This window comes from Mobula birostris, chromosome 9, assembly GCF_030028105.1.
Source record: "Mobula birostris isolate sMobBir1 chromosome 9, sMobBir1.hap1, whole genome shotgun sequence".
NCBI lineage: Eukaryota > Metazoa > Chordata > Chondrichthyes > Myliobatiformes > Myliobatidae > Mobula > Mobula birostris.
Genome location: NC_092378.1, coordinates 147,871,412 through 147,884,020, shown reverse-complemented (window position 1 = coordinate 147,884,020; position 12,609 = coordinate 147,871,412).

Sequence of the window (12,609 nt, the reverse complement as noted above, 5' to 3'; positions counted from 1 at the left end):
TTTAGCAGACTCTGGAGTGGTGGTGCCCTGTTCTACTGTGCAGCGACACCTACACAAATATGACCTTCACAGAAGAGTCATCAGAAGAAAACCTTTCCTGTGTCCTCAGCACAAAATTCAGCATCAGAAGTTTGCAAAGGAACATCTAAACAAGTCTGATGCATTTTGGAAACAAGTCCTGTGGACTGATGAAGTTAAAATAGGACTTTTTGGCTGCAATGAGCAAAGGTATGTTTGGAGAAAAAAGGGTGCAGAATTTCATGAAAAGAACACCTCTCCAACTGTTAAGCACGGGGGTGGATTGATCATGCTTTGGGCTCGTGTTGCAGCCAGTGGCACGGAGAATATTTCACTGGTAGAGGGAAGAATAAATTCAATTAAATACCAGCAAATCCTGGAAGCAAACATCACACCGTCTGTAAAAAAGCTGAAGATGAGAACAGGATAGCTTCTACAACAGGATAATGATCCTAAACACACCTCAAAATCCACAATGGACGACCTCAAGAGATGCAAGCTGAAGGTTTTGCCATGGGCCTCACAGTCTCCCGACCTAAACATCATCGAAAATCTGTGGATAGACCTCTAAAGAGCAGTGCATGCAAGACAGCCCAAGAATCTCACAGAACTAGAAGCCTTTTGTAAGGAAGAATGGGTGAAAACAAGATTTGAAAGACTCTTAGCTGGCTACAGAAAGCACTTACAAGCTGTGATACTTACCAAATGGGGTGTTACTAAGTACTGACCATGTAGGGTGCCCAAACATTTGCTTCAGGCCTTTTTCCTTTTTTGTTATTTTGAAACTGTAAAAGATGGGAATAAAAAAGTAATCTTGCTTAAAATATTAAAGAAATGTGTCATCTTTAACTTTATGATTTTTGGAAATCAGGTCATCTTTTACTCTCTTAGCTATTCACAGCAACAGAAATTTTGACCAAGGGTGCCCAAACCTTTGCATGCTACTATAGGTTGCTCTGATACCACTTCAAATGGACTGAGTTTTGTTTTCTTGTTTGGGGTTGCTCTGATGCTGCTTAAAACCAAACAAAGAGCTGACGGCCATGGTATTCCTTTCTTGTGCTACTTAGCCATTGTTTGGTGATGCCATTCATTCTTTCAATTTGTCCTGATGACTCTGGGTGAAGTGAGCAATGAAAAGACCATTCAATGTTCATCAGTCAACACAATTCTTGACAAAAATTTCCGGCGGAATGTGTTCCCTGGTCATTGTCAATGTGGTTTGGCAATCCCATCTTGAAATATCAGAATTTGGGATGTGAGTGAGGCTGAAGCTTTTCTTGCTGGGATGGCTTCCACCCATCTTGAAAAAATGGCCACTATTACTAGGATATCCGAATATCCTTGGCACTTTGGTTAAGTAATATAGTCCACTTGTAGATGTCAAAATGAACCTGGTGGGGCAGAAGCACTTAGTTGGTGTTGTTTATCTGCAGATCCAAGGTTTGATTTCTGGCATGTCACACATCTCATAACTGTTTGTTAAGCTTGCATCCTGAATTTTCAACTCTACCACCATTGGGAGAATTTGTCAATCATCTTTTGCACTCCAGTTTTCCTAAAGAGTGTATCTGCTGTGCCAGATAAGGAGGCAGGCCAGCTGGGGCTACCATTCTATGACTAGTACCATATCTCCATACTCCATCATCATTTAACAACCCACCAGTTTCCATCCAGGATCACGTCTATTGGTTTGAGCATTGATTTTGCATTTCTTAAATATCTTGCATATTTATGAAACAGAGTTTAAATAGTTTCCATAGTTTAATTTATCATGTTTTCTTCTATTTCTATTTTCTTTATTATTTCCCTATCTTCACTCCTCCCTTCTTGCAGTTTCATCTACAAATACATTTCTATGGCTTCTTTGGTCATTTTGGAGTGACCTTTCTACTTCAATAGAGCAATTTCTGATGGTAGCAGTATGACTTCCAAAAGTTGTCATAGAAGGTTGCCATTCTTGATTTGAATTCCCATGGCTGTAAGCAATGTTTCTTCCAATTTCTATTGACTAATGTGAGCAAAAATCTTGTGCCATGCAATTTTTTGTCCAGTGACAACAATATGTGCACACTGAATTTTTAAGTGGAAGTAAACCTGAAGCTACTCTGAGGGTGATACGCCATTCTGCTTTAAACGAGCTTGCAGTTCTTTTGCACTTCAACCCTTTTGCTTCTTTGGAATTTGACATAGTGAACCAATACTTTCTTCAATAAAAACTGTATAAGTAAGCCAGTTCTAAAATTTGCAGACAAATCATCAGAAACTCCACATTGTCAACACCATCCACATCTGAAACCAGAAAAGGAAATGTGATTGTGCACAACCATTGTGCTGTTTCATCGACTATAGCTCAGCATTTAATACCATCATTCCCAAAATCCTGATTGAGAAGTTACAGAGCCTGGGCCTCTGTACCTCCCTCTGTAATTGAATCCTCGACTTCCTAACCAGAAAACCACTGTCTGTCGGATTGGTGATATATTTTCTCTTCGCTGACGATCAACACTGGGTGCACCTCAGGGGTGTGTGCTTAGCCCACTGCTCTACTCTCTATATACACATGACTGTGTGGCTATGCATAGCTCAAATACTTTCTACAAATTTGCTGATGATGCAAGCCTTGTTGGTAGAATCTCAGGTGATGACGAGAGGGCGTATGAGAGTGAGATATGCCAACTAGTGGAGTGGCGCTGCAGCAACAACCTGGCACTCAATATCAGTAAGACAAAAGAACTGATTGTGGACTTCAGGAAGAGGAAGACAAAGGAACATGTACCAATCCTCACAGAGGGATCAGAAATGGAGAGAATGAGCAGCTTCAAGTTCCTGGATTTCAAGATCTCTGAGGATCTAACCTGGTCCCAACATATCGATGTAGTTATAAAGAAGGCAAGACAGCGGCTATACTTTATTTGGAGTTTCAAGATATCTGGCATGTCAACAAATACACTCAGAAACTTCTATAGTTGTACCGTGGAGAGCATTCTGACAGGCTGCATCACTGTCTGGTATGGAGGGGCTACTGCACAGGACCAAAAGCTGCAGAAGGTTGTAAACCTAGTCAGCTCCATCTTGGGCACTAGCCTACAAAGTACCCAGGACATCTTTAGGAAGTGGTGTCTCAGAAAGGCAGCGTGCATTATTAAAGACCTCCAGCACCCAGGGCATTCACTTTCACTGTTACCATCAGGTAGGAAGTACAGAAGCCTGAAGGCACACACTCAGCAATTCAGGAACAGCTTCTTCCCCTCTGCCATCTGATTCGTAAATGGACTTTGAAGCTTTTGACACGACCTCACATTTTTTAATATACAGTATTTCTGTTTTTGAACATTTTTAAAAAATCTATTCAATATACGTAATTGATTTTCCTGTTTTATTATTACGCATTATTTTATTTATTATTATTATTATTTTCTCTCTCCCTGCTAGATAAAGTATTGCATTTTACTGCTGCTGCTAAGTTCACAAATTTCACAGTACATGCCTGTGATAATAAACCTGATTCTGATTCTGATTCATCAAATATACTTAACATGCCAACAAGGTAGAGGGAATTTAAACAGTTCTGTGGGCTGTTTAAATTCCTTTGTGCACCTGTAGCAAAAGATGTGTCTTCTTTGCCTTCATAAATTTCCAAAGTCATGAACAACTCTGAAAGTATATCGAGCATCAGTGTAGATGTTAGCTGATTGTCTTCTGCTAGCTTACAGGCTTCAATCAAAGCTTTCAGTTCTGCCTGTTGTGCAGAGGTATCAGGAGTCATATTTCAAGTCAAGTCAAGTCAAGTCACCTTTATTGTCATTTCAACCATAACTGCAGGTACAGCGCACAGCAAAAATGAAACAACGATCCTCCAGGGCCATGGTGCTGCATGAACCAACACAAAACTACACTAGAGTACATTGTTACGTACCCCGTAATTGGGTTGCCAAACCAGCAAAAATGGATCACTCAGTTGGAGTCTGGATTACCGGAACTAAGAAAGTTTTATTAAAGAAATAAGCAACACAGTACTCTAATCAAAAGGATAATAAATACAACAGTTCGGCAATGATAAACATACATGTACACAGAACTAGGATAATAGGATCAATCAAGCTCTATCGTTGTCTAGGGGTAAATGACCAGTTTCAAAGTGACGCAAAGTTCAGTTCAGTTCACAGTAATCACTGCCGTGCCGGTGGACGGGGGGAAGGAGAGAGAGAGCGAAAGCGAATGAATATTCAAAACGGCTTCCTCACAGACCTTCGATATTCCTCGCAGTCAGCTTTTGGGCAAGCCCTTTGTAGTGTCTTCTGAGGTCACTGACTGTGACCCCTCCGTTTCAGATACGATCGTTCTTCCGCGGTGAACCCAGCACCCAGGCAAGGGTGGACACACACACCAGGTTCCCGCCGATCCGTACCTTTCTACCCTGTGCGTCTCTGGCTGGTCCTGCGACCAGACCTCCAACAACTCCCACTGACTTGTGGGAGGCGCACCGCTTCCAGGGTCTCGTTACCTCGTGGTGTCGTGTGTGTGTTACCTTAGCGAACCTGTCCCTTTTTATCCCCCTGCTGGGGTATCGCCTGTCCATCACACTTCAAACAGTTCAGGGTTCAAACAGGAGCCGATCTTGACAGTTCTCAGACCGGTGTCTCCTTCCATTAAACTCTCTCGTCTCTTCATTAACATTTCCAAATGCTGCTCCATTGTCTTCCTTATCTCTCTTTCTCCTGAAGACATGTGGCAGATCAACTGTTGATCCCACTGGTGCCAGCACAAGACAGTTAACATCTTTTTGTAACCCTCTTTCGTCACAACATGAAACAATACAAAACTACACTAGGCTACGTGAAACAGCACAAAATTACATTAGACTTCAGGCTTACACAGGACTACATGAAATGCACAAAACAGTGCAAGACAGTACAATAATTAATAAACAAGACAATAGGCACGGTAAAGGACAAATTACAATATAATAATAAATGATGTAAATGTAAATGTAAACAATGTTTTAGCAGGAATAGAGAAAGAAATGAGCAAAAATTGCAAAGGGAGTGGAGTGGTGTTCAGTTGTGTTTGTGTGTGTGTGTGTGTGTGTGTGTGTGTGTAGGTTGGTGTCAGACTAGACTCTGGGAATTGAGGAGTCTAATGGCTTGGGGGAAGAAACTGTTACACAGTCTGGTCGTGAGAGCCCGAACGCTTCGGTACCTTTTGCCAGATGGCAGGAGGGAGAAGATTTTGTATGAGGGCTGTGTGGGGTCCTTCACAATGCTGTTAGCTTTGTGGATGCAGCGTGTGGTGTAAATGTCTCTGATGGCAGGAAGAGAGATCCTGATGATCTTCTCAGCTGACCTCACTATCCGCTGCAGGGTCTTGCGATCCGAGACGGTGCAATTTCTGAACCAGGCAGTGATGCAGCTGCTCAGGATACTCTCTATACATCCTCTGTAGAATGTGGTGAGGATGGTGGGTGGGAGATGGACTTTTTTCAGCCTCGCAGGAAGTAGAGACGTTGCTGGGCTTTCTTGGTTATGGAGCTGGTGTTGAGGGACCAGATGAGACTCTCTGTCAGGTGAACACCAAGAAATTTGGTGCTCTTAACGATCCCTATGGAGGAACCGTCGATGTTCAGTGGAGAGTGGTCGCTCCATGCTCTCCTAAAGTCAACAACCATCTCTTTTGTTGAGATGGTTGTTGACTTCACTAGAAGTCTTTTGCTGAGGTCATTACATCATTTTCTATGACAGCAGCCCAACCAACCATTTGAATTCCTTTCTGAAAGTCATCACGGTACAAAATCAGATCTGGGTTCAATAAAGGCACCTCTTTATGGTAATTTGCATCTTCCTGGCATGTTATTGTTCTTGCACAGTCATCATCATCTTCACAATCTTCCATGTCCACTGACAACAGTGTAGCTGGATTCAGGGGACTTGCTTGTTGACTGATGATATTATGTGCCTCAAGAACTGTGGACCAATTAGACCACTAAGCAGCTATCACTTAAGATGGCCTGTTCATAGTAGGTAAAGTATGCACTGAATGTGGACATCGAACATTTAGTGTCTGATCCAGCATGATGTTAGGAACAGCCGTGGATTGCCAGGTAGGGGTTGCCTACACTGCTTGCAGACATAAACCCCATTCTAATGCTATATTGTCCAATTTGGCAGAGTAATAACCACCAGGATGCTGTTGGTCTCCATATTTTTGAGGTAAAACTGCCATAATGAAGCCACGCTTCTTGTGGACGTGCAGGTTACATGTTCTCCCCATATCACAGATTCCTAATGCAGGTTCAGTATTTAATATTGCCTTTAAATGTTGAAGAGCATCCATCTGGGCAAGGTTATATGGAAGACCGGCAGTTGTCCATGCTACAAGACTTCCCTCTCCATGCCACCGCTGTTGTCCAAGGGAACAACAAAAGGTAAAGGACTGGAGAGGAACGGCCCGTACAGCTTGGCACCAGTGTTGTTACAGAGCAATGTGTGGTTAACTGCCTTGATCAAGGACACAACACGTTGCCTCAGCTGAGGCTCGAACTAGCGACCTTCAGATCACTAGACTGACGCCTTAACCACTTGGCCACGTGCCAACACTCAGGTGTAGACAGTATTGATCTTATTCAGACTTCAATATCCTGCTCTACTTGTTTGCCAGTTTGCTCCAGATCACTGTAGGAAACGATAGTTTCATTCCAATTTTATTTAGTTAGCCTTGCTATTTTGTCATCATCTGGTTTCAAACCATCTATGAGCATTGACTTGAGAGGGCCATATGTGGATTCTTCTATATGATCTTCAGTTATTCCTTGAGCTTCTGAGTAACTGTCCAATACTTCTCTTCATATTCAGAAACATCCTCTGAGGCCTTTTATATGCCATCATCCACTTTCCTCCAATCAATCTATGTTGGGGATTGTCATTCCAATCATTTCTTAATTACATCTCAACCATATAGTAAATTCTGTTTATCCTCTCCTATACCACCTTCAACTCAATGTGTCATCTGTCTTATTTGCTGGGAAGACAGCATGTTAGCTAATATCTGGATGCTATCATATGGACATCATTTGTAGATGTTCATCATTCATTGAAGTTCAGTCCAAGTCTTTGAGCTTCCTTTTTCAGGATGGGCCAATGCCATCATCTGGACTGGGAAGGAAGGGAGAAGATGCCAAAATTAGAAAAAAGGTGGGGAGGGGAAGGAAGAAAGTGATAGGTGAAGCCAGGTGGCCAGAAAAGGTAAAGGACTGGAGAAGAAGAAATCTGATAGGAGAGGAAAGTGGACCAAGGGAGAAAAGGAAGAAGGCAAGGAGGTGATAGGCAGGTTAAGCACCAATAGAAGAGGTAAGAGGCCAGAGTGGGGAATACAAGAAGAGGGAAGAGGGACAGGCAATAATTAAGGAGAAATCAATTTTCATGTCATTATGTTGGAGGTTACCTGGAGGTGTTGAGGTGTTGCTCCTTGAACAACGCTTGTACTGAATGAACTGCTGGGTCATTTCAGAGTGTAGTTCAGACTCCGCTCATTATTGTGACTCCCAAAGCACACATAGACCATACCAGAAACACCAAAAAGTGCTGGAGGAACTCAAATGCCAGGTACGGTATTCCCATATTACTTTATGATATTGAAGTAGGCTATTCAGCCCATTGAATCAATGCTTGCTTATCACCCAGTGCTGTACCACTATAGCCTAATCTTCTCCATCTTTGCAAAATCATTCCCTAGATTCTACCGCACTGGGAGTGTGCCTGCCTTTGGGGTGTGGAAGGAAAATGGAAGGGAAGCCCATGTATTCAGAGGAGGAACATACAAACTTCATGCAGGCAATACTGGAGGTCATGTTGGAACCTGGATCACTAGCACTCGAGGCAGCAGCCCTGTCAGCTGCAGCACTGTGTTGCCTTAAGGGTGACAGATTCTCTTTCTAAAGGGACATCTACAGGTATTCACACAGAGGTGGCTCACATACAAGCTCAATGGATGTGTGTGGATAAAATTAATGTGGTACAACACAATGGCTGAAAGCACACACAAACAGGCTCAAGGATAGCTTCTACTTCACTGTCATTTATTGTACTAGGCAACCTTTTAATAGTTCACACATACAATAAAATGAACTCTGGACCTCACAATGTACCTTGTTATGACTTTGCACCTTATTGTTTACCTGTACTGCACTTTCAATACAGCTGCTACAATTTATTCTGCATTGTTATTATTTTACCTTGTGCTGCTTCAATAGACAATAGGTGCAGGAGTAGGCCATTCAGCCCTTTGAGCCAGCACCACCATTCACTGTTATCATGGCTGATCATCCACAATCAGTATCCAGTTCCTGCCTTATCCCCATAACGTTTGCCTCAATGCACAGTGTCATGGTTTATCTGTATATGAACACTACGCAAGACAAGCTTTTCACTGTATCTCAGGGAGGCCTCCATTGGTGGGAGTCGACTACAGATGATACATCTTATCTATCTGCGTAGCTGAAATGCAAGCCAGGGAAGTATGTTGTGGAGAGCAAGCTATTACCCATGCCAGCAGATTCCTCCTCTCCACACAGCTGATGAATCCAAAGGAATGACAGACAGTGATACAGTTTGGCACAGTGACTTTGCAGGAGGTTCCAGTCAGCGATTAACTCAACATAGGACTGTCAGTAAAGGTGACAATAATCAATTCCAGTTCCAATGGGCAGTTGGACAATTGGTATCCTCAAATAAAGATATCAGCTTTATTTGTCACATGTGCATCAAAACATCAAAACATAGAGTGAAATGTGCAACTTTGTGTCAATGACCAAGACAGCCCGAGAGAGTAGCCTACAAGTGTTGTCATGTATCTGGCACCAATATAGTATGTCCATAACGTACTAACCCTAACCTGTACCGTTTTAGAATGTGGGAGGAGACCTGAACACCTGGAGGAAACCCACGCGGTCACATAGAGAAAACGCAAACTCCTTCCAGACAGCAGCAGGATTTGAACCCCAACTGGTGATTGTTGGCCCTGAAAAGGGCTAACTGCTACACTAACATGCTGGCCTATATACTGGTAGATCCACTGTCATTCAGCCTATGGGAAGCCAGGGTGGATGGCAAATGTGAAGTAGAATTAGAATCAGAATCAGAGGAGCCTGTGCATTAGTTAGACATACATTCAGTAGCCACCTTATTAGGTACATCTGTACACATGCTTGTTAATGCAATCATGTGGCAGGAACTCAACTTGTAAAAGCATGCAGTCATGGTCAAGAGGTTCAATTGTTGTTCAGATCAAACATCAGAATGGGGAAGAAATGTGATCTGAGTGACTTTGATGTGTTGGTGCCAGGTGGGACAGTGTGAGTCTCTCAGAAAGAGTTGATCTACTGGGATTTTCACGCACAACAGTCTCTAGAGTTTACAGCGATAGATGTGAAAAACAAAAAACAAAAAAATAAAACCTCCAGTGCATGACAGTTCTGTGGGTGAAAATGCCTTATTAATGTGATAATCACCAGACCTGTTCAAAATGACAGGAAGGTGACAGAAAATCAAATAACCACGTGTTACAACAGTGGTGTGCGGAAGAATACCTCTGAACACAAAACACGTCAAAACTTGAAGTGGGTACTTCATAGCAGCAGGAGACAATAAGCATACACTCAATGGTCACTTCATCAGGTACAGGAGGTACCCGATGAAGTGGCCACCTGGTGTATTTTAAGAATAATACATACAGCACTAGTTTTCTGTATTGTTTTAATGTGGGAATGAACTTGTGAGGCAAAACTCAACTTCAGTTGGGAGGCACAAAATGGGTGAGTGTATGAGGATGTCTCGGCAGCAGAAATGCTCAACCAAGGTACTGCAGTGCCTCAAATGGTTGGAGGGATTCATTACATCAATACTTAGGATCATGACAACATGGAGGAGGACACTAGCCCACTGAGTCTACATTAGCACCTAGTTGCTCATCACTACCATTAATAAAGCAAAGAATCCAGAAAAATGTCTGTAGACTTAATGACGTTATCTCCAAACCTCCAAAGTTTGATCTGCTCAATTTATTGCATATCTATAGTACGTGGAATAATCAAAACACCTTCAAGGAGCGGTGCCTCAAAAAGCTGGTGTCCATCATTAAGGACCCCTCCACCCAAGACATGCCCTCTTTTCATTGCTACCATTAGGAGGGAGGTAAAGGAGCCTACAGGCACAGACTCAATGATTCAGGAACAGCTTATTACCCTCTGGCATCCGATTTCTGAATGGACATTGAGCCCATGAACACTACCTCAGTAAGGCATTTGACAAGGTTCCACACAGTAGGCTTATTCAGAAAGTTAGAAGGCATGGGATCCAGGGAAGTTTGGCCAGGTGGATTCAGAATTGGCTTGCCTGAAGAAGGCAGGTGGTCATGGTGGAGGGAGTACATTCAGTTTGGAGGATTGTGACTAGTGGTGTCCCACAAGGATCTGTTCTGGGACCTCTACTTTTCGTGATTTTTATTAACGACCTGGATGTGGGGGTAGAAGGGTGGGTAGGCAAGTTTGTGGACGACATAAAGGTTGGTCGTGTTGTAGATAGTGTAGAGGATTGTCAAAGATTGCAGAGAGACATTGATAGGATGCAGGAGTGGGCTGAGAAGTGGCAGATGGAGTTCAACCCGGAGAAGTGTGAGGTGGTACACTTTGGAAGGACAAATTCCAAGGCAGATTACAAAGTAAATGGCAGGATACTTGGTAGTGTGGAGGAGCAGAGGGATCTCGGGGTACATGCCCACAGATCCCTGAAAGTTGCCTCACAAGTGGATAGGGTAGTTAAGAAAACTTATGGGGTGTTAGCTTTCATAAGTCAAGGGATAGATTTTAAGAGTCGCAATCTAATGATGCAGCTCTTTAAAACTCTGGTTAGGCTACACTTAGAGTACTGTGTCCAGTTCTGGTCACCTCACTATAGGAAGGATGTGGAAGCATTGGAAAGGGTATAGAGGAGATTTACCAGGATGCTGCCTGGTTTAGAAAGTATGCATTATGATCAGAGATTAAGGGAGCTAGGGCTTTACTCTTTGGAGATAAGGAGGATGAGAGGAGACATGATAGAGGTGTACAAGATAATAAGAGGAATAGATAGAGTGGATAGCCAGCGCCTCTTCCCCAGGGCACCACTGCTCAATAGAAGAGGACATGGTTTTAAGGTAAGGGGTGGGAAGTTCAAGGGGGATATTAGAGGAAGGCTTTTTACTCAGAGAGTGGTTGGTGCGTGGAATGCACTGCCTGAGTCAGTGGTGGAGGCAGATACACTAGTGAAGTTTAAGAGACTACTAGACAGGTAAATGGAGGAATTTAAGGTGGGGGCTTATATGGGAGGCAGGGTTTGAGGGTCAGCACAACATTGTGGGCCGAAGGGCCTGTACTGTGCTGTAGTATTCTATATTCTATGTTCTATTTTCTGTAATTCACAGTTCTTTTATCTGTATTATAATGTATTGCAATGTACTGCTGCCGCAAAGTTAACAAATTTCACGACACATGCTGATTCTGAATTCGATACTAATTCTGTGCAAAAGTCTAAGATACATGTAAAAAAAACTCTGTAAAGTGAAGATGCTTTCAAAAATATTGAAATAAAATGTTTCTAAATATCAAAAAGATTACTGTAAAGATCAGTAAACAGTAAAAATCTAAATCAAATCAATATTTGCTGTCGCTACCCTTTGCCTTTAAAACTGCATCAATTCTTTTTGGTACACTGTTGTGAAGTTTTATTAGAAAATCAGCTGTCCAGTTCTGGTCACCTCACTATAGGAAGGATGTGAAAATCAGCAGAAAATCTCCAAGCCTCTTGGAGAACATGCCACAGTTCTTCTACAGACTTTGGCTGCCTCACTTGCTTCTGTCTCTCTAGGCGATCCCAGACAACCTCAATGATATTGAGATCAGGTCTCTGTGGAGGCCATACCATCTGAAACCAAATTTTTAAAAAAATGGTGCTTAAGACTTCCGCACAGTGTTATATATTGGGATGGTGGGGTGGGTGGTTGTGGTTAGGGTTTCTAGTCTCCTCTCACTCTCCAGATACATATGGGTTAGTAAGTGTGGGCACACCATGTTCTTGCCTGAAGCATGGCGACACTTGGCGGCTGCCCTCAGCATATTCTTGGTTGGTCCTTAACACAAATGTTGCATTTCATTCCATGTTTTGATGTGCAAGTAACAAATAAAGCTAGTCTTTAATCTTTAAATATCTGAATCAGAATTGGTTTATTATTGTCACATGTACCAAGATACAGTGCTAAGCTTGGATTGCATATTGTTTATACAGATCAAATCATGACACAGTGCATTGAGGTAGAACAAGGTAAAGCAATAGCAATGTAGATATCCCTCTTTCTTCCCCTTTTTCCCATGATCCACTCTCCTCTCCAATCAGATTCCTTCCTCTCCAGCCCTTTACCTTTCCTACCTATCACCTCCCCGCTTCTTACTTCCTTCCTCACCCACCTGGCTTCACCTATCATGTTCTAGCTTGTACTCCTTCCTCTCCCCCCATCTTTTTATTCTGGCTTCTTTTGTCTTCCTTTCCAGTCCTGGTGAAGGGT